Source organism: Sorex araneus, chromosome 4, assembly GCF_027595985.1.
Source record: "Sorex araneus isolate mSorAra2 chromosome 4, mSorAra2.pri, whole genome shotgun sequence".
Taxonomy (NCBI): Eukaryota; Metazoa; Chordata; class Mammalia; order Eulipotyphla; family Soricidae; genus Sorex; species Sorex araneus.
The window spans coordinates 83052152-83073715 of NC_073305.1; positions in this window are offsets into that span (position 1 = coordinate 83052152).

Below are 21564 nucleotides of genomic sequence, written 5' to 3' on the forward strand. Positions count from 1 at the left end.
GTTGACAGACACTGGGGTCTTTGCTCGGCAGCCTGAACCTAGATCAACAGTTCAGGTTACTGTGTAGTATTGGTGCTGGCCTCTGACAGGGGGTGGTGCACTGGTTCTGAAAGGAAGAAATCTGGAGTTACGTGTTACTAAATTGTTGCCTTCGGGGGTAAGCAGGGCTGAGCAGACCATCAGAAACAGGAAATCTTTGCTTGCTAGCCTCAGTTACCCTTTCATTGCAAAATCGTGATATGTAGAGCCCAGCATTACAGAAATTATATAAGGCTGCGTTTTTGCATCTGACTATGGTGAACAACACAATTAAGCTGTAGAGACCACGAAATCTGAGAAGATGGAACCAAGTAAATAGTTCACCAGGTAGGGCCCTGGCCATGCAAGCAACTGGCCTGGGTTCATCCTCTGCACTTCGTATGGTCCTGTGAGCACCACAGGAGTAATTCCTGAGTGCAGAGATAGAAGCAACCCCTGAGCATGGCCAGGTGTAGCCTAAAAAATAAAAATTACAAAAGGAAACTAAAAAGACAAGATTTAGTGTATCTGGCAGTCTTGTTAGGACTGTGCTCTTCTAGCTAGACTCATTTATAGTACTGGAACAGTGTAGTAATGTATGGGCAGCTAATCACTCTCCTCTCAGCCATACTTATTTATTTTTGTTATAACCAGTGGCCTGAGATAAGCCCAGTGCAGCCATGTTTTACTTTGAATTTTAAGACAAGGAAAATTCTCATTGCTGGTGTTTTAAAATGTTGCTGCTAAAATGTTGTTGCTTCCTTTTCTCTTTGTCTTTGAAGGCTTAGAAGGTAGGAAATAAGTATAGCAGGTTATTGATTTTCTTTTTTAGCTTGGTTTCCAGACCATTCGTTACCATGGCAACTACTCTGCGTCTAGGGTCAGATCTTCCCATAAAACATACTGGACTCTGCAGAACTGCGGGCAAATGTTCCCACTTTGTGAGTCATTCTCTCTAGGTTGTGTGCTTTATTATCAGACATTTTAGTTAACAGTGTTTCAAAACTATAGCATTTCATTCTTATAATAAATGCTTTCATAGTCCTTATCTTACTACTTTTTAAAGCACTTCCTTATAAACCTCTCCTAAACATTTGCTATTTCTTGGGACTTCTTAAAAAATGTCTGTTATACTGCCGTTTATATTTTCTGTCTCTTATTTACCATATTTTGGCTTATTTTTTAATCTTAGTTCTTTGAATTCTGTAGGTGGGGCACAATGAATAGGGAAATTAGAATTTGTATGAAGTATGAACTAGGATTAAATCAGTAGCTCACAGCTATAACTCCATTTAAGCATTTCCAGCTTCAGATAGCACATGTCTCAGCCTTTGCTTCCATGATCAGCTTCCCCACCCCACTCTACCCCCACTCATGGTTTTTTTGATGTCCTTTCACTGCCTGTTTCTCAGTACCAAGAGTAATTCAATGTAGGACTCCGGGAAGTCAGCACACTCCCCAACAGAAGCGAATTAAGATCCAGCTTAAGCTTTCATTCCTGACTTCTCTATTCCACTACACATCTACTGAAGTGTTTTATTTTTTGAGGAACTGTTATGCTAAAGGTCTCTAAAGTGATTAGACTGTGTTCAAAGTAAACCTGGAAAAATCCTCAGGTAGAGGCATTGGTAGAGATGAGTTAACGTATCATTAGTGTAACCAATTGTTGGGGTTTTTTGTTTGTTTGTTTGCATCACACCTACCTAGTGATACTCAGGAGTTTCTCCTGGCTCTACACTCAGGAATCATTCCTAGTGGGCTGGGGAGACCATATAGGAAGTCATGATTCTAGCCCAGGTTGGCCACTTGCAAAGGCAAGCATCTTATTTATCCACTGTATAATTGCCCTGGCCCCTGGTTTTTTTTGTTGTTATTGTTGTTATTTAACCTTCCCACTGTTTCTTCAGTAGGCTATAAGAAGGATTAGACATGACAAGTACAGTTAAAAGCTTTGAAACATTTAAAAATATTTTATCCTTTGAATATAAAACCCATAGGTCAAGCTGATCAAACCATTAGAGGCATGCAGTGAAGAGGCACGTTGTAATGACATGATTTAAAAGAACACATGGTTCTACAATAGTTTATGTCCACAAAATTATCTCTTTACATTCATTGATGCTAAGATGTTACATACTATGCTGTTATGCAAGGTGTTACTGAGTGTAAAACCTTATACTCAGTGCTCCAAAAGTACCAAGTTTTTTTTTCATTTTTCAGAAATAAATTTGCCATTCTCTAATGATAAGATAGGTTCAATAGGTATTTGTGATCCTAGACTAGTACAGAACCTTTTGAGCAACATCTACTTCCTAGTCAGGGATTCATAATTCTAAGAACTAAATGGTGGATCGGAATAAACTTTTACCTCTCCCTGCTTTCATGCCTTTCCTAGAAAAGGCAGTAGACTTCCCAGTTATTGCGTGTAGAGAGGTCAAAAGAAATTAATCTCTAAATGACAGGAACTGGAATATTTCCCTGTAGGCAGCTGCTTATTGCTCAAGTCGCACACACCTGAACATCCTTAACTACCATCTGTTTCCCACTGGGCATTAAGGACTGGCAAGAGAGTGGCCAAGTACCAAGTTATTTCATCTCTGGAGCATTCTAGAGAGGTCAAAAGTGCAGAGACACTGTGCTTTGGCTGCTTTCCCCGATGTTTGCCAGAGCCAACACCTGGGGGCAGGCGATCTGGAAGCAGCTGCACTGAAGTCCCATCACACTTCTGATGCTTAAGTGAAAGGCATGTAAAGCTGAGACTGATTAGCTGCCATGTCAGGTAGGATGTTCCCGCTTCCACTATATTACAGAAAGCATTCTCAACACCTCTTTTTTTGTTTTGTTTTTATGGTTTAATATGAAATGTTTTACTTCCCTCTTGATTCCCATCAAAATTTAAAGCTCTTTAATCATAGTATTTAATTTCTTTATTTTCTTTATTTTATAAGGTTGTTTACAATATTTGATGATATTTAATATTAAGACACCAATCCCACCACCATGACACCTTCCCACCAGCAAACTTGGGATGTGTCCATCTCAAGCCCCGAGCCCTGTCCCAAAGCACAACCGAAATAATATATTGTATTATCTGTTATGAGAATCACTGAAAATTCTTACCAAAAAGTATTCATATAGGAAACAGTGTGAAGATTGTCTATTTTGGCAGGGCCCATTAAGACATTCTTTAAGGTATCACTAACATCTTGTTAAAGGAACACCTTTTTTGTTTTTTATTCATCTTTTTTTGTACTATTCTCATTTGCCCGCCCCCATCTCCCCACCACACACACACACACACACACACACACACACACACACACACACACACACACACACGGCTTTATCAGTACAGACTTTAAACTTTCTGGAATCTATACAAAGTGGATCTGCAGCTCGGGTCATGATGGCTGTGAGATTTGGGTGACAGTGATTAGACTGTTAGGCAGGAAAAGCACTACAAATAGGGATTTAGACTCAGGGAAGAGAAGAGCATAGACTAGCTGTGTCTTCTGCAGTCGACTCACATAACCTTTGCCTTGAATAAAGCCTATTAAGCTGACTGGATCTTAAAAAGACTTACTGACTCTTTTCTTTTTATGACTTTCTTTCACAGAGAGCAAAGACCACAGGGAAAATAACAAAATGCTGGGTTGGTTATTAATTTTAAAGGTCATTCCAAGTAGAGCGCTGTATTACTCAAAACTAAAGTGACATGTTCACCTGAATGCTCTAGGGAAATGTCAGGCACAGATAATCTGGGACAGAGGATGCATCACCCAACGACTCTTTGAGTTTTATTCTATAATAAAAGCTCATCAAAAGCAGACATAATCAAGTACCCATGAGCTCTAAGTCATTTCTACTTTGGATGTAAGAATTTGGTGTTGATGATTGCATGGGAGAGGCAGCAGTGTTTACTAGAAGTTGCTCCAATTTTAAGGAACTTAATGCTGATAACTATGAACATTGAGAGTTAATAAATAACAGCTTGTCTCTATTTCAGTAAGGTCTCTATTTTAATATTTGTAGGCTTAAATGATAGAACTTAAAACATTAGTTTTCCTTGGGGCCAGAGATATAGTACTGGCCTTCCAGGCAGATAATTTTGATTTAATCCCCAGCATGAAATTTGGTTCCCACATCATTGCCAAGAGTGATTCCTGAACACAGAAACAGGAGTATGTCCTGAGTACTGAATGTACAGCCTCCCACCAAAATATATATATATATATATATATACACATATATATACATATATATATAAAATCAGACTTTGTTAGCATTTTTACTCTCTTTTATTGTTGGCAGCTGTGAATATTACACCAGAAAGAACAGGATTGGTATTTTTTTTTCTTTCTATTGAACAATCTCCTGTGTAAGAATTTCCTACCAGTGACTAACAAATTTATCTAGTTACTTCATCCCACTAGAATAAAAACATAATTGATATTATTTCTATACTTGAAGTTTTACCATTTTCAATGAGATTTATAAGTCTGCTATCATTATACATGTAGCATATTAAAAATGTTCGTGAATTTACTCAAAAGTTCTCTTTTATTCAAATGCTCACACATTCAGTTTTAAAGATGGCACTGGCTTCAATATGGTCTGCAGCACTGCTGCAAAGAAAGTGTGATACTGAAATTTTTATTTCCTATAAAAGTGGGACTATATCTTGCAACAATATGCAATTTCCCAAAAAAGGAAATGGAATTTCTTTGAAAAAAATCAAGATAAGGAATGTTTATTCAAACAGTAATTGTTTTGTAGATAGGACAAAATGAATTATAGCCTATACACTATCATTTCATTCTTATAAAAATTCACTGACTCACTGATAATGACAACATGGAAAGAACTATGCAACTCATGTTTGAAGATATTCATTGACACTTCATTATGTAATGTACCTTGGCGATGCTAATGTTAGCTCCTTATTCTTTTCATTCTTTAGTTTTCATTTTGGGGCCACACCCAGTGATGCTCAGAGCTTATTCCTGGCAAAGTTAGACCCTGGAACAATACCGGATGCTGTGGATTAAATCCAGGTCAGACTTATGAAAGGCCAATGCCTGACCTGCTATAATGTAACTTTGGCCACTAACACTTAAGATTTTGACATCTTAACTGTGTCTGATGCTGTACTACATCCTGGGATCACCACAAATATTTTAGGATTGCAGTGCCACTCTTAGTTTGATTTCATAAAAGAGGAAGTAAGAATCATAGAACTAGGAAGTGGCAGCAGCAGATTTAAAATCTAGGTCTGTGGCTCCAGAGCCTGTCCTCTTGGGAAATAGGAAATGGTTCACTCGCTAACACCATTTATTCTTTGCTTTTGGTTTTTGGACCACACTCTTTTATATTTGGGACTTACTCCTGGTTTTTTCCTCAGTGATCACTCCTGGTTGACGTAGGGACCCCCATGTGGTTGCAGAGATCAAATAAGGATTAGCTGCATGCAAGGGAAGTGCCTTACCTATTTTATATTTTTTCTTGCCGATAAGACACTTTTCTCATAAGTTTGAGGTCACGAGTTTGATCCTCATACAACTTCATGTGCCAAGCATAGTCCTGGCAGCTTTGCTGTTTGTTTCTGGCAGCTTTTCTCTGTGAGATCCCCAGCCCTACATGTGATTTCCGGATGCACTCCAGTCAGGTTAGGGCAAGCACTATAAGCAAAGGGTGTGATGCTAGCGAGCAAGGGGTACATCTAGATTGCCCTGGATCCTAAATTACAGAAATGAGGACAGAGAAAGAAAGAAATCCAGGAAGGAAGGAAGAAGAGATCTATATGTAATATATATGTAGCAGGTAGGGTGTTTGCCTTGCAAGCAGCCTGGGTTTGATTCTTCTGCCCCTCTCGGAGAGCCTGGCAAGCTACTGAGAGTATCCCTCCCATACGGCAGAGCCTGGCAAGCTATCCATGATGTATTCAATATGCCAAAAACAGTAACAAGTCTCATCGTTGAGACATTACTGGTGCCTGCTCCAGCAAATTGATGAACAGCAGGAGAACAGTGCAGTGCTACATACATACACAAACCACAGACTTAATAATACTGCAACCTGAAAACCCAAACTACAGTAACTAAACTTAAAAATGTTCCTGCCAAGGAGGAAAGCTGGGGGTAGGAGGGAAGGAGGGAACCTCGACACTTGTGGAGGAAAGTTGACACTCGTGGTGAGAATGATGTTGGAACATTTTATGTCTTACTCTCTATTATGAATAACTTTGTAAATTGTGAATTCAAGAGTGGGTGTGTGATGCCTTTGGTGGCCAAGAGCTGCCTCTTCAGGCTTCCCCAACAGAGGAACAAACATATGGAGGATTCACAGATTAGATGGTAAAAATGGCCTATTTAATGCAGAGCTGTTAGCCTACTTATAGAACATCTGAGGGGGGTTGAGGTATAGGACTGCATGTAGATGTGACTGATCATTTAATGAGCTAAAGCATTTTGATGGAGGCAATTACCTTGGGGGAATTAACTCAAGAAGATACTCTATCTCCTGGGGACATCTATATAGGTTTTCTTCCCCTTGCTAGTTGCACATATTAAACAATTAAGTTTACTTCTTATTAATACTTGCAGTTATTTGGATAAACACAATGAAAGATCACTGTATCACTGTCATCCCATTGCTCATCAATTTACTCAAGTGGGCACCAGTAATGTCTCCATTGTGAGACTTGTTGTTACTGTTTTTGGCATATGGATTATGCCATGGGTAGCTTGCCAGGCTCTGCCGTGCAGGCGAGATACTCTTGGTAGCTTGCTGGGCTCTCCGAGAGGGGCGGAGGAATTGAACTCGAGTCGGCTGTGTAGAAGGCAAATGCCCTACCAGCTGTGCTATGGCTCCAGCCCTTTCCCAAACTTAGTTCTCTGTGCTCCAGGGGCAAACAAGGCTTTGACCATAAATCCCAGGCTATGTCATTAGGCCAGTTTAGCTTATCCTTCTCCATGCAGGTCCTGTCTCTTTAAGTCATAACAGTTTGCACCAAGACCTTGCTTTTATGCTTTCTAGACAGTTGCATTTCCATGCCTGGGTAGCTTTACCACCTGCCCCGGGGCCATCCAAGTCATCCAAGTCCCATGATAAGGAACTTCCCTTTTTGGAGTGTTAGGAACTGTAGCCACTGAAGCCTGAATTAAGTATTTGTGACGGATGCCCAGGATTAGATATATTTCAGAGTCAATCAACTCCCAAATATTAGGAACACAGCACTAACAGTCTTTCTTTGTTTAAGCAAAGAACATTGCCTGTAGTAAAATATGAAAAGGCTATGTGAGAAGTAGAAAAGCAAGTAATTCACTGCAAATGCAAAGTCCGGAGCTGCCAGAATGTTTCACTTTATAAGAAGCCAAGACTGACTTGAGGAATCTAGTAGCAAACAGAAAGGAAGTGTTAAGGATAAACTTGGGGGGCTAGGGGGACTTGAAAGAGCACTGTAAGCTTCTCTTTGGGGAGAAAAAGGGGCAGTTCACTGATGAACCCTAAAACACTTAGGGTTAATACTCAACAATAAATCATGTGTCCTTAACTTAAACATGTAAATATTAAAATTAAAAATGTATTTCCTTATTATTTATCATTAGTTTAAAGGACATGTTTATATCATACTTTTAAAAACTGGGAACCCATGAGATTGTTAAAGGGTTAGCATTCATGCTTTGAGATTCATTCCAGTAACATACAATCCCCACAGCATGAAAAACCAGAAAGATCAAGCTAAAAGAAACCGCTGAACACTGCTGAGTGGTGGCCCCAAAACCTAAATAAATAAATCAAGGATGATGATATGTAGATGGTATGTATCAAAATATTGTGCCATTGAGATTCAAGTGGATGTATTTTAAGTGATATAACAATGTAATAGTTTTAATGTAAGATATATGTATAGGCCCAGAATTATAGTTCATTTGGGGAGTTTTGCCTCGAAGGCAGGAGGCTATGAGTTTGATCTTTCAGATTGCCCTCAGAAGGACTGAAATCCTAACAAATAATTGTCAGTTATGAGTCTCTACATTGCACAGTTCTAGTGTAATGTAACCAAGGGTATGGGACCCTGGTAATTTTAAGAATGACAATGGAAAGGAGTAAAGTGTATCAATATGTAAATGTTATAAGTTAGACCCTATTAATCAATTTAAATTTATAATATTTTATTCCAGGTAAAGAGGTTAATTTTTTATTGAAATAATATTGGTTTAAATGATCTCAGGCTTTAAAATCTAAATCTTTGTGTGTAACACTACAAAAAAGTCTAATATCTACTACCACACAGCCAACATCCCTTATCCAATTTTCCCACCATATCCTATCCTTCCCCAGTGGTGACCAACATTTTGGTATCATAATAGGAATATTAATTTGATTTTTGTTATTAATTTTTTCATGTTTTAGGGCCATACTTTGAAGTACTCAGGGCTTATTCCTCAAAGTGCTCAGAGTGCCATATATAGTGCCAGTGATTGAAACTATGTTATCACATGCAAGGCAAGTACCTGACCTAGGGTATTATCTCCTCAACTCTGGTTTGGGTTATGTTTAATCACAGGTGCATGCTTTATATTTTGACATCTGTATGCTATTACAATCACCATGGAAAGTCTAGTTTTATAGAGCACCGGACCCTTTCTCCATTTTATAAACATCTCATCTCTATTCTCTCTAATGTTTTGTTGTCAGATCTAAGCATTTTTGTTTTATTGGTCTTAAGAGTAAAACATAGAATTGAATACTGCTCAGTTCTTAAAAGATAAACCTTGTGTTCTGTGACAGCATTCAATATCAGTGGGATTTGAGAACACTCTTCCCAGTGAAGTCAAACGGAGAAACACAAATGCTGTGTAATTTCACACATATGGGGTTCTCTTGATTGGATAAGGTCGATGCAGATGGTAAGCAGGAAGCAAATAATGGGGATTAGCAAATAATGATTTATAATTCCCCATCTGTCTTCTCTTGTAAGGCACACTACTATGTAAATTTTAGTGCCCTTAAATCTGACTTGTTTTTATTTCTAAACATCAAAATGAGATTTTACTCTTCAGTGGAATCATTTTTAAAAGCAAGTTCTGATAGAAGACCTGTAGTTAAAAGTCTTTATTTTTAGTCATTCTTCTTATTTTTTTTCTGAACTGAGACTTTATTTAGATAAACAAAAGGCCTGGTTACTTTTTTTCTTTTTAAACAATAGGAACAAGTGATAGTCAATTACATAGATCACATGGAAACTAATGCAGCAACAATTATCAATAGGTGAAAATATGTACCATAAGAAGTTGGTATCTTACTTAGCTAAAATAGAAAGTAGCAGTTATTAAATATGATGATTTCTCAGTGTATTGACATAATGCCCAAAGACAGAGAGAGGGAGGAGGAAGAGGGGTAGGGAGGGTGAAAGAGGGCGAGGGGGGAGAGAAAGGGAGAGATAAAATGCCTTCCATATAGGATAGTGCAGGTTCAGGGTTGGTGGGAGAGAAACTGGGGACATTGGTGGTAGGAAATGTACACTAGTGGGGGGATGGCTATGGAACATTGCATGACTGACTGCTCATGAACAGCTTTGCAACTGTATACCATTATTAATCAAACTGTATACTATTAGTAATCAAAATAAACAATATATATACATATATTATACAGTTATTTTTGTAAAAAAATAATGTCTCAGGCTTTAAAATTTTTTTAAGTAAAAATTTGGGAAAAGACTAATTTCAAAAACAGATAATTTAATCAGGACTTGTAGGAATAAAAATAGGGTGACAAGTTATGAAGTCAATTTATGGGATAGTTCTATGGGTAATTTTAGTGGTAAGTTGCATTGTTTGTAGTTTGTCCAACGTTAAAAATTAGGTATGTTTGTTAGATATGCAACAGGAGAAAATTGTAAGCAATAGTCAAAATGAAATTCAAGGGAATATCTTGAAGATTAAAATTGGGGGGTATCATTGTATATACATAATCTAAAGCCTGGATTTAGGAAAAGTTTATAGAAAATAAAGACAATTTTAATTTTAGGCATCAAACAGAAAAAGTAATCAGTAAAACAGTAATAATAGCATGGAAAAGAAGGAAGAGGAAATCAAAAGAGGGAACATTGCCATGAAGCAGAAAACTTTCCAAAAGAAGAAAGAAACCCTTAAAGCTAGTACTGACAAACTAAAACAAGAAATGTGACTGTACTGACATTTTATTATAGAAGTAAGGTGCTTACTGAAAAGCAAATGTAAGAAGAATTCTAAATAGAAGATACTAGAATGTCTCTTGTTGGGCAAAATTTAGAAAAGAAGGCATTGGGATTCAGAAGAAAGATGGCTGAGAGTTGATAATAGTGAGTTTTGAAGAGAAATATCTCTGAGGACAAGTGTGACAGTCTGGGATCAGAAATACTGTTTACTGGGATCAGGGTACGAGTTACACTCGATGATGCTGGAGGCTCTGAACCCACAGGTCACTCCTGAAAATACTTGGGGGATCTGAGGCAGGCATCAAGGCAGATGCCTAAACCCCTGTTCAACTTCTTCAGCCCCCTGAAAGTCATCACTTTTACAAAAGGGAAGGCAGAAATTAAGGACATGAAAGTAGTGGGAATATAAGGCATTTCCCACTTTTGTGCTTTAATTTTGTTAAAGCACGAGGCAAGAATTTTGGTTGACCATGAAAAGAGGAATTCTATGGTAAAAGATGTGAAGTTCTTAATTTGGAAAAAATCCAACATATAATTAGAAATATATGTGTATGTCTGGACAGTTATGACTGAATGCCACGTGGCCAAAATCTCATATTTTAAACTTTTCTTTTGAGATTTTGGGGACACACCTGAGGCTATTTAGGGTTTACTCCTGGCTCTGTGCTCAGGTATCACTCCTGGTAGGATTTAGGGAACCATATGAGGTACATAGATTGAACATAGTTTTCTGTACACAAGGCAAATGCCTATATGATGTACTGCCCCTCCATCACCCGCAGCGTTTTGTATTTTCAGCAAGGTTAGAATTTTTTTCCAATTGAGTAAAATGGAGAATGGGGTCAATGACATTAAAAATGTTTTGAAGGCAGTGTCAAAATTGTACAATTGAGTACAGATTTTGGGTCAATAAACTGGAGGCCTTTGAAGCATTGCTGAAGTAGGAGCATTGGTTTAAGTGGGTTGAAGGATAAATGTAGTCTTATAGAATCTAGATTCATGAAATTGAGATACCAAGAGTTTTTTGGTGGTGGCAAGGCCAAATGTGGTAATAGTTACATATGGCTGAGCAGGGATAAAAGAGAACCCCTTGAAGGTAAGAAGTTCAAGGAACTTAAAGGGAAAATTATTGGATATCTTGAAAGTTCTAGTAAAATACAGAAACAAAGTCTAATTTTTTCAAATGGATAGAATTATCTTTGTCCCATAGGAAGAAGCAGAATTATCAATTGTACCTATTTTGATGCTTATTAGACACATACAAAATGGTGTGAGTTTGAATACTATTGAAATAAGAGAGCAGCACGAAAAAGCACGGAGAAGGCATTTATGCTTTTATCTTTCCCATTAATTTTCCAACAGGTTTAATCAGGTAGTCTTTAAAAAGAAACACAAAATCTAACTCTTCAAAAACTGACATTTATAGCACCATAGAAAATTAGGCTCTGGCTATTGTTCAGAAATGCATGCAACCTGAAACAGGCTGATTAGCTCAACTTATTTTCTGTAATTGGAGACTTTTTTTTAATTTATTTTTTTATTGAATCACCATGTTGAAAGTTACAAAGCTTTAAGGCTTAAGTCTCAGTTACATAATGCTCAAACACCCATCCCTCCACCAGTGCTTGTATTCCACCACCAAGAACCACAGTAAACCTCCCACCCCACCCCGCCCTGCCCCCCGGTCCCCCACCCCATCTGTGTAGTTGGTAAGTTACACTTTACTTTCTTTTTACCTTGATTACATACAACAACAACAACAAAAAGCTCACTATTATTGTTTGGAGTTTCCCCCCCAGAGTCGGACCTGCTGGAAAGGAAGCATTTGATAATTTGTTTTCCACTGCTGCAATTGAGGAGATATGAGGTCATGTGGCCACAGTAGTGGCTGTGAGGTTCTAGATTTCTGTATTGTAGTATTTTAGTGACTAAGTCCAGAAGGATTTCTGCCAGAGGTTGCATCTTTGCTAGATCGTACCTCTCTGCTACTTTATATTCCACATATGAGTGCAATCTTTCTGTGTCTGTCTCTTTCTTTCTGACTCATTTCACTCAACATGATACTTTCCATGTTGATCCACTTACATGCAAATTTCATGACTTCATGCTTTCTAACCGCTGCATAGTATTCCATTGTGCAGATGTACCAAAGTTTTTTTAGCCAGTCATCTGTTCTCGGGCATTCATTTTTTTTCCAGATTCTGGCTATTGTAAACTGTGCTGCGATAAACATACAGGTGCAGATGTCATTTTGACTATATTTTTTTGCTTTTCTAGGGTATATTCCCAGGAGTGGTATTGCTGGGTCAAATGGAAGCTCAATTTCTAATTCATCAGATGCAAATACAGTTTTGTTTTACAAATGTCTTAAAGATCAATGACAAAGTATACTTCATGGGAAAAAATAGTCATCTGAGTATTGAGTTTGCCAGGAAAATAAAGCATGTTACTTTAGTACCAATTGAGCAAGTATATCTGAGTCTCAGAACTGAATTTTACAGCAAGTTTTTGAGTGTTACTTTTTGCTGTTGTTGCTTGTCTCCTCTGTAAGTTAAGGACTAGTCTGGGTGATTTTGCTGTTAGTTTAAGTGCTGTATATATTCGTAGCAGAAATCAGTCCCCCTCCTTCATATGAAGAAAAGTCCTCTGTGGAAAGTTGTTTAACAAAGCAAAAATGTTAGTCTGTGTTACCAAGGTACTGCTTTATGTTACACTATGATTCCTACTGATATTTTTAGTCTAGCATTTAGTAATTCCAGAGTCTTAGATTCTTTTTGAGGTTTGATATAATTATATATTTATTTGCTAATACAAAGACTCAAATACCACAAGACTATGAAAATATTTTAAGTAACAGATTTAATTATGCAAGTCTGAAAAATATTCCTTATTTTTTAATTCTCATATATTTAAAAAATGGACTGGTTTACCAGAATATAATTGTCAACATCCTTGTACCGCAGTACATAGTACCCTTCTAACTCCTATCAGAAAAATAAAACTCAAATGAAAATCACTGATAATGAACATTTTTTCCATGTTCTTGATTCTGTGTCTTCTTTGGGAAGTAGCTTTTCAGATATCCTCTCCATTTTTCCATGAGATTGTTTTTTATTAATGCTGTTGAGTTTTGTGAGCTTTATCAATCTTCAGTACTGACCCTTTGTCAGATGTACAGTTTATAAGTATTTTCTTCCATTCAATAGGACAATTATTTTAGTGATGTTATTTCATGGTACATATGTTTAGCTTGGTGAAGTCCCATTTGTTGTTTTCCTTGCCAGTTGTCAAACCACTGTGGACACCACTGGAGCTAGTATCATATTGTGCTTATTTATATTTTCTTTTTAAAAATATTTTTGATGAATCACCATGAGGTAGTTACAAACTTACAAACGTTCATGATTATGCTTCAGTCATACAATAATCCAGTTCCCATCCCTCCACTAGTGCCCATTCTCCACCAGCAAAGTTCCCAGTATCCCTCCTACCATGTCCCCTCCTCACACCCCCCAGCCCTGGCAGGCACATTCCATTTTACTCTCTCTCCTTTTCGGTGTTATGGTTTGCAGTATAGGTAGTAAGTGGCCATCATGTTTGGTCGATAGTCTACTTTCAGCACGCATCTCCCATCCTGAGCGAGGCCTCCAGCATCATTTACTTAGAGATCCCTTCTCTATCCCAGCTGCCTTTTCCCCGAGCATGGGAGACTGGCTTCCAAGCTGTGGAGCAATCCTCCTGGCTCTTATCTCTATTAACCTTGGGTAATAATTTCCCATTCTGTTACTTTATATTTCACAAATAAGTGCAGTCATTCTGTCCCTCACTCTCTGACTCTTTACACTTAGCATGATGCTCTCCATGTTGACCCACTTATATACAAATTTCATGATTTTATCTTTTATAACAGCTGCATAGTATTCCACTGTGTATATGTACCAAATTTTCTTTAACCAGTCATCTATTCTCTGGCACTTGTTACTTTTTACAGATTCAGGCTATTGTAAATAGTGCTACAATAGACATGCAAGTGCAGATGTCATTTCTACTGTATTTTTTTTTTGCATCTCTGGGATATATTCCCAGAAGTGGTATTGCTGGGTCAAATGCATACCTATATTTTCTTTATTTTATGTATTTAAGTCCATCTAAATCTTTAATCCATTTTTTTTTTAATTTGACAGATAACACTAGTGATCAGAGCTTACTTCTGGCTTTGCACTCAGGTATCACTCTTTGCAGGGCTCATATGGGCTACTGGGGATTGATCCCGGGTTGGCTCCATGCAAGACTATGATAGATTTGGGAACCCACCCATCTCTTTCATGTAATTAATCCATGATGTTTGAATTGGCCTGGATTTACTGGCATTTATTTTACTAGCTACAGTGATTACATTATGTTAAAGACTCACTGCTGAGTTGAACTTAATTTTTTTTTAAATACCTGGGATAGAAACTCTTGATCTTTTTCATTAAGTAGAAAATTGTAAAGACAAGATTGGAGGTGCTGAAGGAATCTTGCATGTACTTAGATGTTTGCTGCCAGTGTGGAGAGTAGGAAACAATAAACTGATTTATCTTTATTATTGTTGGAACCACTGATAAAATCATGCCTTAAGGATGTTGGAATGATAAAATCATGCTGTTACAAAACAAAAGAAAAGATATTGGAGCTAGAGCTATAGGGCATCAGGGAGGGCATTTGCCTTGCACACGGCCTACTTGGGTTTGATCCCCAGGATACCATATGGTCCCCTGAGCATTGCCAGGAGTATTTCCTGAGTGAGAATCAGAAGTCATCCCTGAAAATCGCTGGGTATGACCCAAAACAAAACAAAACAATATATGCAATTAAATTCCTTAAAGCAAAGAATAAATGTTTGTTACACACTTAAAAGTGGTGACTTAACACTTTTAACTTGGAGGACAATTAGCCTAGATCCTCTCCAGTGATTTAAAATGGGAGAATTACTTTTCATATCAACAAAGACTTCTTAGTGGGGAACATAATATTTATTAGATTACTTTTTACTTAAAATATTATATCTAAAATCTCAAATTTACCAGATAAAAGTAAATAGTGTCATTTTGATAATAGAACTAGGAGTGATCTTACTTAATCTACACTATTTATAAATGGAGATATTTCTTTAGTAAGGCATAAGCATAAGAAGAATGTGATTTAAAAACTCTTTTTTCTTGTATATAGTATGGATGAGAAAGGTATTCAAATTCCAACTTATAGGATAAAAAAGCATTATTTTAGATAAAAAAATAATGATCATAGAACAGATTTGCTCAACATGTGTTTCTTTTTTTTTTTATTGTGAGAATAGTTACCGTGAGAATAGTTACAAAGCTTACAGGTTTAAGTCTCAGTCATACAATTATCAAACACCCATCCCTTCACCAGTGCACATGGTCCACCACCAAGAACCCCCATATACCCCCCATCCCACCCCCCACCCTGTCTGTGTGGCAGATGATTTTCACTTTACTCTCTTTACTTTGATTACATTCAATTTTTTGACAGGAGACCAACTATTATTATTTAGAATTTTCCCCCAACAATCAGACCTGCTGAAAAGGCATCAGTAGATAATTTGTTTTCTATTGCTGATAATGAAGAGGATACGATGTCGTGCTTCTGGATTTCTGGTATCTTAGTAATTAAATCCAGAGGGATTTCTGTCAGAAGCTGCTGGGTACCGAGACTGGTTTGTGTGCCTCTGGGATCATGGCTGTTCAGGAGCAGAGAAGCTGTTCTTGGGTGGTCCCTCAGGGTCTCGTCTGGGTGGGGAGCAGGGCCAGTTCCTCCCTCCATCTCTAGATTTCCTGCTCACTCCATCACTGCAAGCTTTTCCCTCTGTCCAACAGGCTCTGAAAGATAGTGGTGACCATGCTGCCGCTGAGGGGAGAAGGCGGAAGGGACAACATGTGTTTCTTATATATGTCTTTAATATATAAATATCTGAGACTAGGGAAATAATTAGATGCAAATTATTGAATGATCAATTTCTTTTATTTTAATTAAGAGTGCTTTATAAAAGTTGGAACAGATTTCAAAGAAATGGATTTAATATTATTGCAATGCTAATGATATTATTTTAAAAAATCTGTCATAGAATGCATAATGAGTAATACACTATGATAAATATACATCTTGCTTAATTTTCCCAACAGAAATCATTCATAAAACCCATAAATTCTTGCCAAAACTCCGTGTACTTTCTACTGTATAAAGTATCCATTATTCATGATTTTTAAAATTGTAGAATAATTTAGTCTCTTTATGAAAAATATTATAATTAGCTTTATTGTTTATATTTTCATGTTTCGCTTCTTTTGCTCAACTTTGTCTGTGAGGTCTTCTGTAATGTTGGGTATTTGGCTGATATCATTAAGACTATTACATATAGTGCCCTTTCAAAAGTAATACTAGGAGTCTTCTCTTTTGCATATATTTGGATTTATGTTATACTTTACTATAGAAAAAACTGCATCATATGTATTGCTAGAATAAATATTTTCAATGTTGTACCAGTTTATATTTTGTGTCAGGAATGCATGAGAATTTTAATTGTTCAATGTTCTCATCAATACCTGGTTCTATTATTCAAATTTAACCATTCTGATGCATGGTAGCATCCTATGATGTTAATTTGCATTTAACAACGTCTACAATTTATTCATTAACTGATACACTGGCCTTCATCTTTTATGATGAATGACTGCATTTTTATAGGAATTTATCAGGAAGAAGATTCAATAAATTGGAATCAGAATATTCATTTTTTAATGGAAGCATATTGGGTTTCCTGCTGACAAAGCTCCAAAATTAACTGGACAGGTTGAACTGCAAGAATACTCCTAGAGCTGGGACTGGGGGTGATGGAGCAGTGCCAGGGGAAGTGAGATTTCCTGGAAGATTAGTATAGATTAATGATTGGCAATTACAGGTGGCCATATTTGGAAGGTGAGATGTTGACATCTGTGGAATCTCAACAGATAACTTTGTTTCTGCTTAAAGATGATAGTGACCCCATACCCATCTCCCTCATATAAACATTAATCTAAACTTTCACCTCTCTCATACCACCTGCCCTTGTCCCAGAAGTATTGTATTCATTTTACCTCTATGCAATCACTCTGCACCCTGAATAAAACATTCTACTGTGCCATCAGCCTGTAGTTTGAATCTATTGACTGTCAGCCTTAGACTGTGTTGGAATCAGCTTTCTTCCCACTGTGACCTGATACTGCTGAACAATAGAGAAAGCTCAAAAATTATTTCAGTTTACATATATCACAAAAGCTATATCATCAAATGTAGAAAATAAATTTTGGTTTTGGATCTTGACTGTAGTAACTTGCATGTGCTTAAAACACACACATATGTATATATGTTATGATTAAAGGAAAATTTCTCTTTTAAATTTTCTCTTAAAATTTATTTTTGTCATCTTTCCTATACCCTAAATTAATTTGCATGAAAAACAATTAGAGAACCCACCATTGTTCTCCTCCATAATTATGATGGATGAAGTGCCTATATTGAAGTATCCATCATGGTAGAATTGGTGATTCATTTGGCAAATTGACAACTTTATTTTTTTTGTTGTTTTTTTTGTTTTTTAATTTTATTTTATTGAATCACCATGTGGAAAAGTACAATGCTTTCAGGCTTACGTCTTAGTCATACAATGCTGAAACAACCATCCCTTCACCAGTGCCCATCACCGAAGACAAAAAAAAAACAAAACCACAATATGCCTCCCATCACACCCACCCCTGCACCCCCCCCCCGCCTTGTAACTGATAAATTTCACTTTACTTTCTATTTACTTTGGTTACATTCAATATTTCAACACAAACCTCACCATTATTATTAGGAAAACCCCACTAGAGTCAGACCTGTTGTGAAGAGAAATGAGGTCGTGCGGCCACAGTAGTGGCCGCGCGGTTTTGTATTTCTGTACTTTAACAACTAAGTCCAGGGAGATTTCTTCCAGATATTCGATCATTGCAAGCTTGTAAACCCCATATGTGGTCCTCATAATATGGCGGCCCCCATGCCCTTCATCCCCGGGAAGGGACAGGCGCGCGAGAGAAATACCTTTCCCCTCCCGGGTGGGGATGGGGTCGCAGCTTAGTTCTCTGGCAGGAAACAATCTGCTAGGAGCAGTCCATGTTGTAGTTGGTTCAGCTGGGTCTGGATTCACGCGGGTGCAGCTGCGGAGGAGCCGCACACGCATGCGGCCCCCAGGGTCACATCTCGGCAGCGGTGGGAGGGGCCGGTGCCTCCCACCTTCCCAAGAGCACCCTCGCGCCCTTTTGCTGCAGTTTTTGTTGTAAAATCCCGTCTGTGGAAAATTGACAACTTTAATTGTAATTCTTTTGTTATGTGTTTGTAGTTAATGTATTTAGCTCATGTTGGTTTATAATTGTTCAGGAGCAGCAAATTATATCTAATTTAACATGAATAGATTTTCCAGATAGGAATAGTATTACAATCATCTTAGAAATAAAGTCCAGTTAACCAGTTGAAAATATAATTAAACTAAAGATATTATTGAACAGACAAAAACAGGATGGCATTAAAATAATCTAGCTAGCAAGTCGAAAGATAATTATTATAATTCCATTAATTCCATCTATGATGAGCTATTAACCCAGGCACAATGATATTTTCAACAAATTGTCCTCAGAAATTAGACTTCAATAGGGTAACTGATTACATAATTACACTCCCCCCCCCACACACACACACTTAATAGTAGTTACTATTTATATTGTTTACCAAACATTTTCAAATGTTGAGAGTGAGAACTACTTGCCTGAAAGGGAACATAACATTCTTACAAGATTCCGAGGTCTTGTCAGGTTAACTTAACTGGAAGGGGCAGCTCACTGAAGATTGACCTGACTAATACCCAAAATGTGAATCCCACAGAAAGCAGAGGATTATGTCACCCTGCCATGAGAGGGCCTAAAAACCCAGGAATAATTCAGTTACAGTGCTTAGGACAACTGTCTTAAAAGACAGGCACTGACCCTTAAAAAAAAAACAATATTTATTGCTACTTTGAAATTCTCTCTTCACTTTTCTATTATTTATAAGCGTCCTCTGGGATTAGGAAAAACGCAAACAGACTGACCTGAGGCTTGTACTTTGGAGGGTGTTAAAATCTTTCTTTGGAGAGTGTTAAAATCATTCTTTGAGAGAAGCTGCATTCTATTGGTTCTGATCCGGCCCAAGCCCAGCTTTTAGAACAACTTCTACTCTGATGTGACCCTCTAGCCCAGAATGGCCAATATTGGCTAACTAAGACTGTGTAGCAGAGTGGTCCACAGCTTCTAATCTGTTAGCCCTTCTCACAAACCCCTGACGTTTCTCCATCATTTTCTGTTAATCTAATGTATGTTCATTGTACATTTGACGGATGTTTATAGTACCTAAATTGCATGTGCTCAACCTCTTAATATCTATGTGTTTCTTGAAAACCCACTAGATTGTATAAGCTATTACATCACTCTATTGGACATAAAATGAGATTTGTTACTCTTTTTGAAGCTGTTTTTCATCTCATGCTGGTGAACATTGTTTCTAACTTAAAGTAGTTTTCATTGCCAACAAAGCTCCTCTTTTCAAAAAAAAATAGAAAAGAAAATAGAAACTAGTAGTTTATACTTCTTTGCACTGAAGAGAAATAAATGGGCATTTTGATGTTTAATAACCTTCTCAGTTTCTCATTAAAATGGATGGAAAGAGTAGATAAAAGGATATACGTGATAACATTCAGTATCTGTATTACAAACCATAATGCTCAAAAGCAAATAGAAAAGTGCCTGCCATAGAGTCAGGCAGAGGTGGGGTGGAAGGGTAACTGGGGATATTGGTGGTGGGAAATATACACTGGTGAAGGGACAGGTGTTGAAACATATGACTGAAACCCAATACTGAACTTCATAACTGTTCATCTCATGGTGATTCAATTAAAATATTTTAATGGTGGATAGCATAAAAATGGTATATTTTATAATAGAAATATTGAGTTTGAATATAACTTAATGTAGTGACATAAAGAAATATTTACAAAGTGGGGGCTGGAGTGATAGCACAGCGGGTAGGGCGTTTGCCTTGCAAGCGGCCGACCCGGGTTCGATTCCCAGTATCCCATATGGTCCCCTGAGCACGGCCAGGGGTAATTCCTGAGTGCAGAGCCAGGAGTGACCCCTGAGCGCGTTGCTGGGTGTGACCCAAAAAGCAAAAAAAAAAAAAAGAAATATTTACAAAGATATAAGAAAACTTGTTAGCTTACATTGTTCTAAAAATTTATGAGATTACTGTACATCCACAATGTTAAATAACGCTTTTGTTGAAGTTCTACTATTGGCTATTCTTATTAAACAGGAATGATTCTTTATGTCTAATCAGTATTTTTATCATGTTTGTATAACGGTATACTTCATACTCTGTATAGACACTGTGCTGTTTCATTAATAAATTGACATTATTTATAAAATATTAAAAAATCACTTGTTCAAAATCACAACTCATTAAAAGTGGAGGTAGAATTCAAAGATGCATTTAAATACCTAATTCAATGCAGTGTGACCTTTGGAGAACAATGGAGATGTTTTTCTAGATCTACTGGGCAGTCTGTTCTGATTTCCCTTTATATCACAGAAGCAACCAAAGTATTGAGCAATTCCAAGTCCTTGAAACACGTTCTTGACTTTCATGAAGATACATTCTACACATTTCTTGTTTTTTTTAAATGAATTACTTATGATCCTTTTGTATTCAGTTTGAGATACAATTATAGCATGACCTAACATAATTCTTTCCATAACCCTTTATATCTTTGTCAAACTACTCCAATAGAACTGTCCTTGGCTATTTTGTCTTTCTTCTTTATATAAGTTTTTTTTCCCCTTACATGTTGTTACCTATTTACTGATTACTTAGGTCCAGGACATATTCTCTCTCTCTCAAATTTTTATCATGCTATTATGGACTAGAGAGATAGCACAGCCAGTAGGGCGTTTGCCTTGCTCATGGCCAACCCAGGTTCGATTCCTTCGACCCTCTTGGAGAGCCTGGCAAACTACCAAGAGTATCCCACCTGCACAGCAGAGCCTGACAAGCTACCTGTGGCATATTCAATATGCCAAAAACAGTAACAAGTCTCATAATGGAGACATTACTGGTGCCCGCTCCAACAAATTGATGAACAACAGAGCAACAGTGTGACAGTATTGTTGATATTAGTGTTTTAGGTGTACAATGTTATTGCATTAAACCCACTACTAAAGTGATTACTTCCCTTCCTCCAC